The 12,982-nt window shown below is 38.2% G+C and overlaps 1 pseudogene; it reads left to right on the top strand.

The window, feature by feature from the left end:
* Positions 1-12,195, top strand: part of LOC137162686 (oocyte zinc finger protein XlCOF6-like) — a 40,537-nt pseudogene extending 28,342 nt beyond the window's left edge.
* Positions 12,196-12,982: the final 787 nt, after the last annotated feature.

Here is a 12,982-nt window from a genome sequence, read left to right as displayed (position 1 = left end):
GGTGTAATTAATGTTATTTAGAATGTCAAAGTTTGTCTTTCATAGACGACCGTCATATTGAAATCCACTGTTTTAAATCCAATTATTTCTTCTCAAGCTTTTGATTCTACTGAAATCGTTCTTTTGTTCAAGATGGCATATCTTCTCTGAACAACATGGTTTTTAACAATTTGCTCTTTTAACTACTTTCACTTCCCTTATGGAAATGATGGGCTTATATTGTCTAGCCAATGCAAGCTTTATTTCTGTAGTGCAAGGAAGTATTATATTGCATACATCTCTCAGAGTTCAGTCCATTTTTCCAACTTTTTGTTTTGAATTTTGATGCAGCCAAACATCCTTTGAAAAGTTCATTTTAAATTAAGAATTAATTAAACTGGAATATTTTTACTAATCTTTAGTTTGCATGATTGATGTCTGAGATAATGCAAAGTGATTGCTGTATGTAGTGAATTTCAGAAATCAATGTAAGAGTGAAAGTACTGCAATATCAGATTTTTAAAATATAGTAAATCTGCATTATGAAATACGTTTGTTATAGCTTTATTTTCAACGTATTGGGTGTAAGGAAAATATCAATATATGGGTACTAGTAATGTGTGAATTCAGTACACAAATTTTGAGGTTAGCATTTACCTGAACAGGTATTAATGTATAGGAATGTATCAGAATGGAAATTTCTCTTTCTGTACAAGTGTTGATGAAAAAACTGGAAAATATGGAGGGCCAAATTTTGGACTTGCTGAAAGCAATTGGAAAAACTCCCATTGACTTCTGTGGGGCCAGGATTAGACCCTCACGTTTTTCTGCTTATATTTTTTCTAATAAAACTTATAATGGAGGTATATGTTAATAATTAAAAATAAGTTGACTGCATTATAGGCTTGATGCTGCACTTCTTGCTCACCCACAGTTCTTGCTGATGTTGCTGAGGAGTTTCAGGTGCTCAACACGTATAGAATAGGCAGTTTGTGGGTTTATGCAGGTATGAAGGTTTGATGGTTCTAGAAGAAGTGCCAGACCCATGAACCCACATGAACAGTAATAGAACCTATGAAATCTACATTACTGTGCAAGTGTTTACATATATGTTTAATAGTAAAAAATTCACTTCCTTTTTTGAGAGAGAGAAACCCGTATATTATTTAGAGGTGCACTTTTCACTGTAAATAATCGCAAGGTACAAGAGTGAAGAAATAATGGTTCAGGCAGCTGGGAAGGTAGAACTTATCATTGATACTCTGACTGTTCTAGAAGATCAAATTGGATCTCTACATTTCGCTGCCCTATACTGTCAGTTGAATAATGTCACATTTTGTGCACTGACTGCCAGTAAATTACCTATGCACAGATTATGCATATCTAGTCCGTTCTGTGCATTAATATTTTAAAGATAATTCAATGCTAAATTAAATATATTTAACTACTGTGAGGACTGAAAAAAATCTTTGTTCTTTCATTCCCTCCCCTCATTCTATTAAACTTTACCCATTAAACGAACAGCTATAAATACCAGCCTTAAAAGTCATTAAAGAGCTAAAAGAACACAATTGGATGCTGTAACTGAGAAATGTCATCCTTCCTTCTTTATCCAGGAAAAATAGATGATGATTTTTTCGGCTGTGACAAGGCTTGTTTCCTCTCTGGCAGGAAATGTTCTTCAAAACTGGCTCTACAGAGACACATGGGAATACATGCTGGCATCAAACCTTCTCATTGCCAGCACTGCAAGTACAAAACTAGGCTAAAGGCTTCATTGATACAGCATATGCGCATCCATACTGGTAAGCTCTGTGTATGCTTTATGTTATCACTTCCGATAAACTGTAATTTTTTTTTAAAAACTGGTTGATAGCTCTCAAATCTCCTATTGTAAAGCACTCTCTGTTGTTCCTTAGCAAATATTTCCAGTTGTCCCAAGGAAAGAAGGTTTCCATCCGCTAGTTATTCTGGCTACTATAATGAGCATACAGCACTCAGTTTATGTTCCTGATTCAGGAAAGCATCCCAGTTAAGCAAGGGTTTAAACTTCATTTATCTATTTATTTAGCAAGTATTCTAGCTTTATAAATCCTTGCCATGTAAATATCAGAGACAATACAATAATCATTACAACAGTGAGCTTTTGTTTAGAGACATTAAACAATAATATGGTAATCATATCTGTCTATTTAATATGGTGTTACCATATTACAAAGAGAACATCATTATGCCTATGACATGTTATTTCTAGTGATTTTTATTGAGTGAAATCTCTGATTACACATATGTAACAGACCAGGCATGTCTATAGCATGTTAATATTCAAACAAAATTGGACAGATATGGGGTTTAATTCTTTTGCTTTTTGTTGTAGGTGAATGTACTTTGTCTGAGTACTGAATAAATGGTAACCAAATATCTAAGTATGCAAGTGCTTTAACTTTAAGCACAGTTGTATCTTCTGTGGGACTTAAACATATCTTTAAATTTAAGGACATGGTTGCGTGCTATCCTTGCATACGGATGTCCTTATGCCTATTCTTGTGTGCATTCCTGATTGAAATCTGAATTTCTATTCACAGCCATCTTTTAGACTTAATAGTTCCTGGAGGTACTTTTGGCCCCTTTCCTCACCTCTAGAGACTTAGGCCTAGTCCACACTGATAATGTAGGTCTACGGAATGCAGCTTACATTGACCACATAAAGTATGCCTCTACACTGGCATGTCAGTTCTACAACTTAAATTGCGGTAAAATTCGACTTAGTAAAACCACCTCCACAAGCGCCGTAGTGCTGAAGTTGAATTGAGTGGGTCGAATGAGCATCAGTGCGGGCAGAGCACAACGTAAATCGATGTCATTGGCCTCCGGGTGGTATCCCATAATGCTCCATTGTGACCACTCTGGACATTCACACTCTGCTGCACTGCAGCCACATGGACAGGAAACAGCCCCTCCCCTGAAGCCCCGGGAAATTTTGAATTCCCATTTCCTGTTTGGTCAGCGTAAAGAGAGCTTTGTAGCTGAACTGCTCATGGCGACTGCACACCCCAAACGTGTTCCAGCATGGAGTCATCCTGAGGTTTTGGATCTCATTAGCCTATGGGGCAAAGAGTCTGTTCTGGCTCAGCTCTGAGCCAGCAAAAGAAATTTGGATATATACAAGAAGATATCACATGGTATGGTGGAGAAGGGCCACAACAGGGACGCGCAGCAGTGCTGCGTTAAAATCAAAGAGCTGGGGCAGGCATATCAGAAAACTAGGGAGGTAAACAGTCATTCTGTCTCCGCACCAAAGACATGCCGTTTTTATGAGGAGCTGCATGTGTTTCTTGGCAGTGACCCCACCACTATACCACCATGCAGAATAGATACCTCCATAGAATCCCAGTCCAGGATGAATGAGGAAGACTCTGTGGACAAGGAGGAGGAGAACAGGTGACAGGCGAGCGGGGTATCTATTCTCCCTGAGAGCCAGGCCCTGTTTGTTACCCCAGAGCAGCCCAGCCAGATACAGGACAGTGTGACTGACCAAAATGCCAGGGAAGGCACACCTGATAAATGTGTATAGAACATTTCTGTGGTTATAGCCTCAGTCCACCTTCTTATTTCTTGGAAAAAAGGAGTTTCTGTTTTTGATCTTCTGGGTGTTGGTCCACTTAAGCAGAGGGTTGCCCCCAGAACAGACTATTTATGTGCACAGGGATGCTCCGAGACTCCTTCGTGGATATCTCCAGGAAACTTTCATGTAGGGGTAGATATTTCGCATGTTTTTTGCACACAGAAAATTAACAGAGTCTGCCTCAGGGCTTGTCTACACTTCCCTTAGAGATTCGGCGGCAGTCGACTAGAGTTACACAAACTACGCAAAAAACGTGCGTAACTCTCGTCGACTTCTATGCTTCTGTTCTGCGCGCCGTCTTCACTGCACTCCGCTGACGGGAACCGTGTTCCTGTCAATGCAGTGCTACACCATTTGAGAAGGTGGTCTTAATATGTCGATTTCTGGATCGACTGAGCTGGTCTTCACTGACTGTTCAGTCGATCCAGATGAGTCGATCTGACAGTGGCAAATTTGCGGCCGTCAGTGAAGACATAGCCTCAGATAAAAGTAACAATGTTCTGACTGTGTAATGTTTTGGTTTAGTTTCAATTTCTTGAAAACTTTCTTTTTTTCAGTTTTGTGTTCCAGAGTTCATCACTGGAAGGCTCAGTATCCCTTTTTTCACTGATACTTTTGGTTCTTTTTGCTTTGTTTAAGAAATTTATGTACATGGAATTTACATTGTCACCGTTCTATTAAGTCCCTCATCCTGGCAAGAAAGAGACTGTATTAGACATCCGAGTTACCATACAAATACTTTTTTTGTCTACTTTGTTTGATACTCTTGGATATTTTCCATGTATCAGGCATTTAACTCTGAATGCTATTATTTTTTTAAACTGAGCGTGTAAAGAGGTTAGGAACAGGGATTTGAATTGTACAAATAGAATAAGGCATGTGCTGTGTTATATGAATGGCCTTCCTAAATCTGCCACATTGTGTGTACAGTGGATAAGTGGCAGGCAGAGTGGGAGAGCTAATTGGTAGCTTGTGATAATATTTATATAAATCAGCATGTGGAGAATTTATGTAGTGTAGATGAGAGGTAATATACACTTCTCTCCAATGTAAAAAAGTAAAATTACAGGGGATTTTTAAAAACAAAAATGGGCTTTTAGTGGCTTGTCAGGAGTACAACACTTCAATACTTAAGTGATATGAGTTTGTTGCAGTTTTGGAGCTCCATGTTCTGTGCTAGTGGATCCCTCACATAATACCTGAGTACTTGGAGTAAACAGATTTCTGGTATGTCAAATACACAAGTAGTCACATCACTTGAAACATTCATTGTCTGTAGAAGTTTGGGATTTATTTAGAAAGTTGTGAATAATTGAACACCATAGAAAGCTACCAATGTAAGGTTGGTTTTGGTGTCTAGGGGACAGAGTCAGAGTTAGAAATCAGATCTGACTTCTGTTGCCCATTCTGACACTGACTTGCTGCATGACCTTGGGCAAGTCACTTAGGAGTGAATTCCAGGAAGTTGTGGATGCTCAGTACCTCTGAAAATCACACTGGTTATTTAGATCCTTAAAAATGGATTTAGATTATGCCTGAGGGAAATCTGCGCCTAAAAATCATGTGCACAATATTTAAAAGTTATGCATATTTTATTTGTCAGAATAACACAATATAATCTCGACATTTTCAATTATTTTGGTAATTTATTTCAAAATACTTGTCAGGAAATATGTCTGTAAGAATACAGACAACAAAAAAGATTCAGGAAATATGTTTTGATAAATAGATTCCTTACTAGGCATATGAATATAGACCTTTGAGTAATAATTCATTTAAACTACAATACAGAAACATTTCCCGCACCCCTCAGAAGCTGTGCAAAGGTTTGGAAGAGTCAGGGTAACAGAGGAGCTGAGGGCGAGGGAAATAATGGCTGGGAAGGAGCCTGGGAGTGAACCTGGAGGGTTGTTGGGTGTGGGTGGAAGAAGTATGGAACAGTTTTTTTGTGGGGGAGACATTGTTAGAGATTTGGAGAACCTCCCCCATGAAGACCCTGGCTGTCCCCTAGCCTCTCCCATTCAGTCGGGCACATCTGCCCCTGTCCCGCTGTGTCTCTGCACACTCACTCAGCCAGGCATAGCTGCCCCTGTCCCCCTGCACCCCCACTCCCATTCAGCCCCTGACTCAATGTTGTCACCCTACTAGCTTCTGTGCCGCATCCAAGTCTGTCCCCCTCCCCAGCCATTCTGAGCCCCAGTCTGTGTGATACCCCTCCCCCCCAGCAGCCCTGTGTGCCCTGCTCTTTCCATACCCTCCCCCCCATCCTATGCCTCCTCTCCTGGCCCCACAGGCAGGATGCTGTGAGGAAGGCAGCCTCTGCCCCCTTCCTCTCCACAGCTGGCTGCTCCAACCTGTGAGCCTGCTGCCTTCTCTTCTGGTACCACATCAACCCCTGATGGGCAAAAGGTGTAATGCAGCTTCCCTTCACCTCCCCATCAGAATCAATTATTCTGTGGGGGGGCGGGGAGGGAGAGGACCTGTGGAGGCATTAATTCTGTGCTTGTGCAGTGGTGCAGAATTCTTCCAGGAGTATCAGGTATCTAACTGTAAAGCCTGGTCGACATTAGAAAATTAAGTTGGCTTAACTACATCATGCAGGCTTATGTCTTCACTGACGGCAGCAAATTTGCCACCGTCAGATCAACTTATCTGGATCTCCTGAGTGGTCCGTAAAGACCCACTCAATCGATCCAGAAATCGACATGTTAAGACCACCTTCTCAATTGGTCTTAACCTCTCTTAGTTTGTTTCCCTCTGGGGACTGAAGATTCTAGATAGTGATTTTAAAATGTTGTTATTCATGATTTCATTTTTTTTATTGTTAAAAGACAGTACAGAACAAAAGCTACTTTATGATGAACCCATACCAAAAGTACATGTAAGGCACGAGATGAAGAGAATGTTCTGCATATTCACATTTATAATGGTTCCAATGGTGAATTAGAGAGACACTGGTTAAAAATCATATATTTGAGGGGAAATACTACCTTGCCAGTGTTGATGTTAATAAGTTAGGTTGTTAAAAATGAATAATTGTTTAAAATTATTAATTTTTCACCTTTAATTTGAATTGTCTGGTTTTTTGCTCTTGGGTTTGAACCTTGAAAATAGACTGATCAGTTTAATTTTTCTGTGTCCAGTCTGCTTCACTTTCATGTTCTCTGTTACATAAATGTTGTAAAATATGCAGATAACTGTTTAGATCAAAGCGTTTGTGCAGATGGGTGTGCATGCAAAATTTCCATGTGCACCAAAAGATGGAAGCCCTTAATGTCCTCTGCTTTCAAAATATTTTTTTGTATTCATGCTAAAAGATGTCCCTGCTACCTTTACAAAAAATTAATTCAGACCCTGGCTTCACTGCTGACAGTGTTTCCTCTTGCTTTTTGAGAACGTCTGTTCTACCTCCTCTTCAATTTGCAAGAAACAGACTCTAACTAGTGTTACCCTAGTGACGTAACACAGGCTGAGAGTTAGCAATCTGTATTCATGGAGCTGATGCAGGAAAAAGGGCCAAGATCAAAATCTTTTTAGCAAAAAAGTAAACTGATCTTAAATTTGGCAATGGAGTTGGTCAATTTCCCTGTTACACTTCATATGGAAACCTCATTCAAATGTGATGATTAAGGTTAAAATCTCTACTATCAATAAATAATATATCTAGAACCAGAATTGTCCTGTTAAGTAAGAATACACTTTTTTTTCAGATTTTGTATATGTATTGCAACTGCTTTTACATAAATGTTCAAGTGTGTTAGATTAAATATCAGTAGCTGTGGGAAGGGCATTGTGCAAGTCCATGTGGGCACCAAGGCATCTCTTGCCATGGCTGAAGCCTGCAAATATCTGATCTACCTCTTCTAACTGGCAAAGGGGAGAGTCACGAAGACCCCACTTTAAGTCATTTGCAGGACATCTGATCATTCTACAACTGAAGCGATTGAGCTTTGCCCACAGATGACGTGGAAGGTCAAAACCAGGGGACTGGACTATTGGATCTGTCACAACATAGGCATTGGCTATGTTTGAAGCTTGTTCTTGTCGATGCAGCTACATTCCTCTCATATATCTCATAAGTTCCCTGCTATGGCAGTGGAAAACAGAGCTGCTACTAGCAAACAAAATATTCCAGCTTCTAGTTAGCATAGACTCTCAAGTGATCTTATTTCAGATGAGAACATGTAAAAGTCAAATCAATGAGCCTGGGGATATTTTTTAAATATTCTGGTGATTTCCTTTTGAATCCTCCCTCCCCTCCATCCCTCATTTATGTGAACGTGTCCCCTGCTTTCCATATTTTGATAGGTGAGAAGTCTTGAACTTTGTATGCCAAGTGAAATACCATTTGCCTCTGGATGTTTAAACTGCAAAGGTTTAAACTGAGGTATCTGAGATAGGTTTTGTCTGCCATACCCATTTATTAGTTTGTTCGGATTTTTGGTTGGAAGGATTGTTATGTAACCCTCAATAGTAAGTAATATAGCATGGGTGAGATTATGCTTGCAAAATTGAAGTGGTACTTCAGAGCTTCCTTTGGTACCAGAGTTCAAACACGGAAACACATCCATCAAATAAGAGGCAAAATAACAAAAACACTGAATTTAGCATAAACTCCCAATCCCCCAACCTACATTGTGAGTCTTGCAGCAACTGAATGCAGGACTAACCAAAAGAGTCTCTTCCTAATCTTCATGACAGCTACACAGAAATGAAGAACTCTAAACATTGGCCAGCTTTGGTGACAAACAAATGACTGAAATTCAAGAGTTGGAGCAGATAATTCACTACCAAATTGAGACAAATACAGGACACATTTGTTAGCAGATGGCTGCCTTTTTGGAAGCTATAACAATGCCATTTGTTCTACTGTATGAGCTAGAGAAGAGAGCTGGAAAAAGTCAGAAAATAAATATTCCTATTACATAATAGACACCACAGAACTACAGAGTAGAATGTTGCTAATCTGCAATTCACTACATTCAATAATCTACACAAAACATAGTTCAAGATTCTCCGCCTGTCAAGTAAGATTTAACAGCAGAGCACTGTAGTGAATTCTCATATTATGAATTTTTTTTACAAAATATGCTGCAGTATTTTTACTAGTATACTGTGATTTATTTTAAATCATCATCAAAATAAGTACATTTTTGTGACATATTGGCCTTGACTGTAATCATTCTCCTACTTACTAATTTACAGAATTCACTAATTCACAATGAGTCTTGCCGCACTAGTGCAAATTGCAGTGTTTAATTTCTTTGATATAAGGTCCTAATATTGCAGTTACATACATGCTTAACTTTAGGTATGGGAGTAGTTCCATTGAAATCAATGGAACATTCATCTCTTTAAAGTTGAGCATGCGGATACATGTGTGCAGGATCAGAGTTTAAATATAAAGCACAAGTAACTAAATTCAGTAAGTGCACTGTACTATGCTCTGAAGGTGCTGTTTACTTAAAGAACTTTTCACAGGTATATTTTTTATACAATTTCATTATACCAATTACTTACTCATCAGTGTAAGGAGCTGAATAATGTTTTGTATAGTTTGTATATATTCTAAAAAGCCACTTATATGAATTTGTGTATATACAAATTCATACAAACTGTTTAAAAAAACTATTTAAAGACCATTTTTAATGCTTCAATATGTTTTACATTAGCATACAACACCCTCTCCTTTAACTTCTGCTATCTTACTGTTAGTTACTTTTTTTCTGATATGTAAGTTGCACCAGTATAGAATCCATTAGGCTGTGGATCTCAGTGGGCCATATTCAAAGAGGAGGTGTAAAATGATGTAAGTTTCCCAGAAGTAAGCAGATAAGTGTGTAAGCAAATCTAAGGATATAACTACACTGGGGTGTGATTTGCAGTTTGTGTAAATATACCCATGCTAGCTTTAAGCGAGCTAGCACACTAAAAATAGCAATGAGGATGCAGTAGTGCAGGCTTCAGCACATGCAAGTACATACCCAGGGGGATTAAATGGGCTTGTACAGTCTGCTGTGTCATTCCTGCAGTTTTTGTTGAGGTAGCTAGATTAAAGCTAGAGCAGTTACATTTACCCAACATTCAAATCACAGCCCCAGCTGCAGTGTAGGCACATACCCTAAGATGGTGTAACTGAAATAACAAAGGAACTAAAAGAATGTGTAAATTACACCAATTTAAATTCACGTCTGAGTTTACCCAATATTCTAATTTTAATTTGAGAATAAAATAAAGTTTTGGTTTGGATTATCTATAGGTAGTCATGAAAAAATGTCTTGATTTGAGCTGCCACATGTTAAGACTGCTTATGTGCCTTGGATTCAGTAGAGTCCCTAGCATCACCTTTAGTCAAGTTAATGGGAAATGATGGGATGAAATTTGCAATGACACCTGTCCATCTAATAGGAAGAGTCCACTAAGTAGTTTGTTTTTAAATGTGTCACACAAGCTTCTTTCTCTACCATCACAAATTGTTGTTTCTCCAACTTCTATAAAGGAAATTCAAGACCTGAAACATTTCTAAACTGGATGGACTATTTTATATAATCTGAAGATTTATAAGATAAGTGTGTATTGGAGATTTCTGCCTCATTTAATGATCATGAAGGCTCATACTCTGATTTTTAGAATCAGTGATCAGTTTTCATTTTCTGTAGGCTTTGCTGTCAAAGAGTACAACACGATTTTCTAAAAGTCTAACTTTCTGTCATAATACAAATAGGGATTTAAAGACCTTTAAACTGCTAAGAGAAAAATTAATATGCATGATGGTATAAGGAGAAAATATTTACATGAAAGAGAATGTAATAACTTACAAGTCCAAGTTTACTATTCTTCAGTAAATACAATATATTTTCATATACCATTCCAACCAATTACACTTTCTTAGTTTAGCAGTCTGAAATAAATCTGCTTTAAGCCAAAATAAGTGTCCACGCAGTCTCTTGCAATAGTTGAACTAAATTTGTTCAAATTAAATCATTTAGTTACCAGTGCATGTAGACAAACCGTAAGTGCCTGTGGCACAAGTGTAAATTTCTGAATTGGCTTTGTGTGGTACATCATTATGAATTTACTGTGAACTCCTAGATTGTGTAGACCGCTAGTACCTGTGGCCAAAGTAATCACAGTTTCAATTTGTTTAGTAGCTATGAAAAAAAGAAATCTAAAGTGAGGAGCTAAACTGACGTGGTGCCCTGATGGATGTTTTTAATCTGAATGTGTTTAATGCTACATAATAATTACTCAGACTGAATCACAGAATTTGGATCCAGATTTCCCCAAAGTCTGTGGATACAGTTGGGTTCAAGAGTGATGTGCCAGTAGTGAAGTTCACATCCTACCCTGGACCTGAACTCCCCCAGAATTCGAGAGTGTTGGAGTCTGGGTTTTGGTTAGGGCCAAGGGCTGTTCCAGTTAAGGTCAGTGGGAATAGGATGAGGCCCATAGTAAATACACAGTAGAGCTCACGTTTTAGTGTAGAATACTGACAATATTTGGCTCACGGTTTATATTCTTATTTTGGAGGCCTGCTCTTTTGTCATAGTCCATAAATGATGAGAATGTGATTGTGTTTGACTTTGTGCTTTTATTTTTCAATAAATTCAGACTTTGGTTTTCAGCCTCTTACTCTCTGTCTTGTCTCTTTTAGATTATAAACTCTCCAGGCAGGAACTAAGTCTTGTGTGTTTGTACAGTGCCTAGCACAATAAGGCCCTGATCTTGGTTGGGACCTCTAGCCATTACTTCTAGTAATAGTAGTTACAATTTTTTCCTAGTAAGCTCTGATAAATTTCCATTACATTACAGCATTCAGAAGAAGAGCCTGGACCTCCATGTGCGTCAACATCACACTGGCGAGGCATTTGGCTGTAGTTTTTGCTGCTATTCTTCTCCTGACAAGCAGCTCCTTTGGAAGCACATAAAGAAATACCATCTCAGTTCAGAAACCTCATTAATCAGCACCCAGCCCACCCCTAGCCTCAAACCATTTCCAGTGGAACATTAGGTTCTTCAGGCTTAAATGTCTACTAGAGCAGCTGGTCAAAAAAGATGCTTTTGATACGCTACAAGCAGTAAGTCCACCAGAAAAGGAGAAATTGCTCCAATGAAGACATTAAAAGGACTGACAAATATGACTCAACGTGAGACTCAGAGTGGTCCTTGCAGAAGGCTTCGTATGCATGTAGTATATGTTATAGCTCTAGTTTTGCTGAGAAGAGCATGGCATGCTATGAGTCGTGAGGTTTGTGTTACGTGAGGACTGAATATCTTGATCCTGTTCTCTGACTACCTCATGCTGACTTGTACTTCATTAAAAGTGAGGGAGTTTGAATTTGTTGAAATGCCAGCTTGGGTGCATTGAATTTGCCAGAGGAATTTTGGACTTCATCTCCCACATTTTAAATATAGATTCATAATTTATTTTTAAAAATTATGAAAGTATAATCTGCTGGCGCACTGGCTCTCAGAATTAGTTATATTAGACTATATCACTGCTCCCTGGCTACTCTGTAATAGATTATTATTGTGAAGTGTGTCTCATCATAAACTAATCAGTGATAAAATAAAAATATAGGCAATATATCCAGTAAACTTGATTTAAAAAACTCAGTGGTTTTATATTGTCTGTATGTACTTTAGAATTGCATCCACAAATTACTAAATTCTGGAGAGAATGAAAATCAGACCTTTAATATCCCATGAACAGGAACTCCTTTGCTGCTAGTACTCCAGAGTTCTTTGCCAGTGGTGATTTTGGGGCATCTGTTATTAGTAATAAGTGTTATACGGAAAATACAATTCCTGTTACAAAAAGATCCATACAAACACTTATGTGATAGCTTTCTATTGGACCAACAAGTGAATTATAACACAAATGTGCACACATTATTTTCTCTTTAACAAATACAATAGTAGAGAATAGGGAGGAGTTGTTAAATGTTATTCCACTTATGAAGTGTTTACGTAGCAGTTTGAATGAAGAATGTTATTCTCTGCAAAATCTACTAACATGAGCAATGTAAAGACTTCCATTCCTTTCAGGAAGAAAGTGTTTAGGATCTAAAAATTTGGATAAAATGGTAAGATGAAGTTAAGGTTTAGAGTACATATTGGTAATTGATGGGACAAAACTAAAAAGTTCCTTTAAGATTATCAAAAAAAAAAATCCAGAAAATTGAGATTTGAGATTAAACCAAAGAAGAACTCCCAACATTTTGAAAATATAGAAATGCACGGATAAGATCACTCAAACAGAAACTAATGTCTATTGCAAACCTTGCCACCTTCTTTTCCAAATACAAGGTGCAGTTCGACCTTGCCTTTTCTAACACAAACATACTAGTGTGTACCTATAACAAAAAAACCCATCCT

This window comes from Emydura macquarii, unplaced genomic scaffold (assembly GCF_026122565.2).
Source record: "Emydura macquarii macquarii isolate MOO-44397 ecotype Brisbane River unplaced genomic scaffold, CSIRO-AGI_Emac_v2 contig_2452, whole genome shotgun sequence".
In the NCBI taxonomy this organism is placed as follows: domain Eukaryota; kingdom Metazoa; phylum Chordata; order Testudines; family Chelidae; genus Emydura; species Emydura macquarii.
Note: the sequence above shows the minus strand (reverse complement) of the source record. Positions and strands in the feature narration are given on the sequence as shown.